Source organism: Mauremys reevesii, linkage group 11 (assembly GCF_016161935.1).
Source record: "Mauremys reevesii isolate NIE-2019 linkage group 11, ASM1616193v1, whole genome shotgun sequence".
Taxonomy (NCBI): Eukaryota; Metazoa; Chordata; order Testudines; family Geoemydidae; genus Mauremys; species Mauremys reevesii.
This window is the reverse complement of record NC_052633.1, coordinates 54681563-54687562: the sequence shown is the minus strand read 5'-3', so window position 1 is coordinate 54687562 and position 6000 is coordinate 54681563. Positions and strand designations below refer to the sequence as shown.

General features: G+C 36.6%; 1 protein-coding gene across 7 annotated transcripts in view; it reads right to left on the bottom strand.

Annotated features, from left to right (window-relative positions):
- Window positions 1-6000, bottom strand: part of ZEB2 (zinc finger E-box binding homeobox 2) — a 125918-nt gene that overhangs the window by 1659 nt on the left and 118259 nt on the right. The window lies entirely within an intron of this gene.

Sequence of the window (6000 nt, the reverse complement as noted above, 5' to 3'; positions counted from 1 at the left end):
TTTTTGATTGTAGTAATTTTGCTCAAACAGCTAAGGATAATAAAGAAAATGACTCACAGAACATCAATGGAAAACTGGCAGCTTTAGAGAGCAGCTGACATCCATGAAAATGTTTGAAAAATATCCCATTTATAAATAATTCTGCTGACTCTATCACATACATTCTGTATTTATTTTCCCTTCTTCTTTATTATTAAGGATATTAGTATGTAAAGAAGACATTTCTTTCTCAATGTTGTATTTATGCATGCTGCTTATGCTTAATGGGAAGTCATCGTCATACTTTGTGACATCACAGTTAGTTGCTACGAAATTGATTGTTATGTCACAAACACATGATTTTGACTTCAGGACGGGAGTATGCAACAGGATCTAACAAACTATAGAGAAACAAATACTGCTTCTTATTCCATCCCCGAAATAAAACAAAACATCTGCACAACTTTGACATTGTACTGTACCTTCCACTTAAGTAAGCTATATGCCTGAATTGAAATGCCTGTGTTGGATTTAAATTGAATATTCCTTCCCCTATATTTGTACAGCACCAAACACTCTGGACACAGTACATAATATAAATTGAGAATAGTAATAGCAACAGTAACAGAAAGGTTTGTGACATATGACTTAGTGCTCTTGAAGTCAAGGAGAATTTTGCCATGGACAAAGGGAGCAGGATTCATAATGATCACATACATAGCAACCAACTGTGATAACAAAGATAATTACAATTTGAAGAGCCCAAAGCCTCAAGGCCTACTCAGGAAAAACTCCTATTGACTTCAAGGACTGGAGGGTTTGTATTATAGGAACAAATAGAAAAAAAAGTAATATAAGCAGAAGTGTAAGTAGAGTTTTTTTCAAAAGTTTTCCATGAGATGTCAGCTACTCATTGAATGCTAAAGTACTCTTCAGCTGCAGAATACAGTATTTCTTTTGGCATTTCAGGCAGTTTCTAACCAATGTTTGAAACTCAAAACCAGTGCCAAGCCTAAACACATCTGGTTGATTCCAGGCCACAAATAGTACTGGAATGCCTTCAACACCTTCCATAGCTGCCATGCTTAAAGCTTCATTCCAAAATAGAGCTGACAAGAAATACTTGTCAGCATGATGCCATGGGACAAAATTCAGAAAAGCATGATGCAAGAGGAAGACATACAGACACAACATATGGTGCATACACTGGGTAAAGACCTACCACCAAACAACTTAGATTTCAGAATACTGAAATAAAATCAAACAGTATATTCAGCCTGGTTTTCATTTTCTAAATGTCAAATTATTAGCTTAGTGTTGTTCAACTGTGCAACTGTAAAAATATACAAAACATCAATTAGTAATTATATATATTTAATATTGTTATTCAGTGCCTAAAAGACATGCTGTATGTGTGTATACATGTGTGTATACATGTAGATAACTAGAAGCTGTCTTACTAGTTGAATATACCAGTTTTTCAGTATCATTTGTAAAACTGAGGTGATGTAGTATGTGACCAGAGCATGAATAAACTACACAGCTGGAGCCTGAACAGCTTGTCAGTCGTGACCATGAGCTAACTTAAAGTGAGGCAACTGTTACCTCTTAGAAGAGCATGTGTTGTGTGGAAGAGAGAGAGAGAGAGAGACAGAGTGATGCAGTGCAAAAACTATAAAGACCTAATAGTCTGAACATAAAAATATATTTAAACCACAGAATAGCCATGCATTATCCCTTTGAAGAGATGTGGTGATGTATGATGTGTACTGGATGGCAGGCAAGAAAATTGTTGTGAGCCAAGGGTCTGGGTAGATGGGATACTCTCATTGACAGACCAAAGGAACTCTAGCAGGAAGCAGAAAAATGTTTTAAGAAGATTGAAGGATCTTAACTTCCAGGAAAACTGAAGCTGCGCTTTTATGAATTTGGTCTGCTCTCTTTTATTTTGTAGTCAGTGACATTATACAAGAAGAGAAAAGGTCAGACATAAAAACTACTTAAACAAGAGGCTTAGAATGAATGACCAGAGTTTGTGCTAATGTTGTATTGCCTAGTTGCAGCTACCCTTCAGTTCTACTGTGGAAGTTTAAGTTTAATAAGGCATGGTTGTAATGAATGCTCTAGGAATCCTAAAATCCTATGTTATGAAATGAGAGGTCCCTATCTGGGGAGATCTGGCAGAAAGGAGGATACAGGAGAAACCACAAAAAGAACAGAATAAATGAGAAGGAAATTGGGGGGTGAGTTATGGATGGAGTTCAGGCTTAAGTCTAAATTTCTTTTCTTCTGGGTTTTAAACAGTTCATGCACATATTTTGAGAGTTTAATTATCTTTCTTTTATTCCCTTATAGTAGAATATAGCAGAATTGAAAATTCAACCCAAATATAAATGAAATATTTGAGTATTTGGCCTTTATTCGGCAAGTAGGTATTTCAACAATATTTTACTTGTTATTTATGACTAAACAAGGATCAAAACCAAAATCTCAGAAACTGAATGCCTTTATGTTTCACTGGAGTTTTGGATTTGAAACTCCAGCTCCTAATATGCCCCACTGACTTTGGCTTTGGACTGAATCCAAAACCAGAAGAAGGCTATTCTCTGATTTTGGTTTGGTTGTGAACAAAATCTTATTCAAGATGGTGGAAATCTTACAATATTGGTTTAAGAGATTTCAGCACTATCATATCTGTATGCAGACTGTGATTTGGCATCAAATCCCAACTTAATCCACATATGAACATCACTTCCTCAGCGCACTCTGGTTTTGATGTGTCTTTTTAGCTGAGTGCTGATCTCACTTTCTGATCAACACGTTGCAGCCCTTCCTGCAACCCAAATCTCACAGGCTGTTTTACCTCTCCGTAAGTGTTCCTGCTCCTGCTTTACTTTGAAATCCCTAATCTACCTGAGCCATACTATACACTCCTTCCTTTCCCAATCCTTACTCCATCTCCCAGCTGTGCCCACCAACTCCCTCCTAGCCACTTCTCTAGCCATTCCCATTTCCTCTCCAACCAGTCCACCTTTCCCTACTGTCTGGCGGCTACTCTAGCTCCTTAAGTTTACTACAACTGCCCCTCACACATACATCTTTCTTGACTGTTGTAGCTCTTAACACACTGTAGCTCTTGTTTCATTCTATCCCCTCCCTTTAACAAATACTCCACTCAGTTCCACCAGCACCAAAAGAGAATTCCAGGAAAGAATCCATATTTATTTTAAAAATTAATTTAGAAATTAAAAGGTAAAATGTATTATTTTGTACATTAATTTATTACCAGAAAGACTATACAGAACTATTTTGTCTACCATTTACATCCATATTAAAGTCCTTCCAAACACACGAAATTTGGATCCAGTAGAATATGACAGGTGGTACAAAGTTCTTTTATGACGTACCGCACAACATATCTTAGCAGTGCATAGAATGCAGCTGTTACAATGTTAATACAAATATTTTTAAATATATCAGATTACTGCACATTTGAATCAGGTTTTTTTTTCAAATCTCAACATTTCAGCCATTTAAAACAAGTAAATATAATTTGGGCAGAGTCCCTCTTATGACTTAATAGGCCATACAATAAGATTGAAGGGATTTTTTGTTACACACGTGGAGGGGTGGAGGGGGAGAGGAAGGTTGCAAGTACAGTCTCTCTCTCTCTCTCTCTCTCTTATCTAGATAATGTACTATACCTGACAGTGCTGTAGTATAATGTCATGACTTCAATGGGAGCACAGTTAGGCCCAATGCTAAGCACTTTTACTGGGACTTATTTGAGATGATCTGTATTATTCATGGCTGATGAAGCTACTTGTGAGTTATGCAAATCAATGTAAATGGATGCCAATAAAACATTTATACCACTGTGCACCAATATGCCACATATTTTACAGTAATACTAGTTCATAAATGTTTTAGAGAGATTTAAAACAAATATTTGGACTTTTTTTTGTATCCTGCCATCTGCAAAAACTGGCCCCCTTAGGAACTAGTGTTCAGTTTACAGTGAGATACAATTACAACTAATCTGTTTGAAAAGCATCTAAAAATGACCTAAAATTGCATTTCTATACACAAAGATCTCTAAAATTCCAGTATCTCTGGACTTTTTTGGGCTAAAAATGAGTGCTGTGTGGCTATGGATTTCCCATAGCCATTGGTATAGAGCTCCTATTTCTAGCTCTGCAAAGTTATGAGACTTCAGATCTTAAATCTGTCACTGGTCCTGGACTAAATATTACCAATTTTTTGCCTCCTGCAAATGTATTTTCTTTTTCAAGGGGATGTGGGAAGAATAGAAATTTCTCAGTTAAGAAGAAAGAAGGAAACATTTTTGTGGCGCTTTCGTTTTCTTTTTTAAAGGCAGCTTTTTGGGGTGGGTGTGTCTGTGTGTGGATTTTAGAGTTAGTCCTGGTAGGCATGGATTAGAGGCCAGAGTACAGTGAGTGGGTCAAAGGTGCAAGATAAATGCAATTTATATATAATTTCCCAAGCCACACTTGTTCTGTTTTTAATAGAAGACGCCTATCTCCAGAAAAAAATTCACAAGCAATGAATTTACCTATTTTTTACATTATTTGAGTACAAAATGGGGAATTCTAAATTTGTATTTGAGTGAACTGAGAGAAAATAAACTTTCAATGGCATGTTAATTTTGTATGAATCAAGCTCTAAATAAGGAAAACTCCTGACCTGGGAATTCAGAATACTATCCAGAGAGACCTGATTTGCTACTCGGCTCCAGAACAAAAATTAGTTTACAGAATCATCTGGAAATAAAACATCAGCATGAAAGCCACAAAAATAAAAAAAAGAGGTCTTAATAAAATATACAGTGGAAAAGAAAAGGATGAAAGTAAAAGTACAGCCATAAGGCCCTCATCGGCCCATATAAGCAATAAAATAGAATATGATGTAATACAAAGCAACAATTGTAGGATTCAGGATTCCTAGGTAGGATTTAAAAAAAATGTTTCCAGCTTTTGTTGTGTTGCAAGCACACTGCAAGTTTCCTTGTGCAGCTCTGCCAAAGAATTCCTATTGGGGTGGAGTGAAATGATTGTGATGAAGCCAGAACAAATCCTAACTTTCCCCCTAAACTTGAATCAAACCAAACTGGTGCTCAGAACAAGGCATGTGCTAGGTACCTAGCTACCCAGAGACCTTTATTTTTTGGAAGCCCTATTCTGTTAGCACTCCTTCTATCATACTCCCTATATCTTCCCTCCCTGCTGATCTGCCATGATGACACTGTCTCTTTCATCCTTAATGGTGAATTCTGGGATGCAAACTCTGATCCCTCTCCCTAAAGACAAATTTTTAATCTCTGTGCCAACTGGTTTGTGGAAATCTGCCTGGGATTCCCATCTTTTACACAGGACCACTCAAAACAAAGAGCATGCACATTTTTTCAGGTCCACTTTTTTTTAAAGAAAGGATAATTCTTTCCAGCATTTATGACCTGATTGATACCTGGAAGTACTGGAAGCTGATTTCCAGATAAAAGATTCATAGATTCCAAGGCTGGAAAGGACAATTGTAATCATGAAGTCTGACCTCCTGTACAACACAGACCATAGAATTTCCCCAAAATAAATCCTACAGCAGATCTTTTAGAAAACCATCCAATCTTGATTTAAAATTGCCAGTGATGGAGAATCTACCAGACTCTTGGTAAGTTGTTCCTCATGGTTAAAAATGTACGCTTTATTTCCAGTCTGAATTTATCTAGCTTCAACTTCCAGCCCTTGGATCATGTTATACTTTTGTCAAATATTTGTTCCCCATGTAGGACTTAGGGACTGTAATCAAGTCACCCTTAACCCTCTCTTTGTTAAATTAAATAGATGGAGCTCCTCAAGTCTATCATTAAAAGGCAGATTTTCTAACTCTTTATTCAGTCTCGTGGCTCTTCATATACACATTCACCCATCATAATATCTATCTTATAATACAAAATTGCTACTATTTCTGTTCTGGGCCTCTCCTCAGCAGAAAATGAAAATTGTA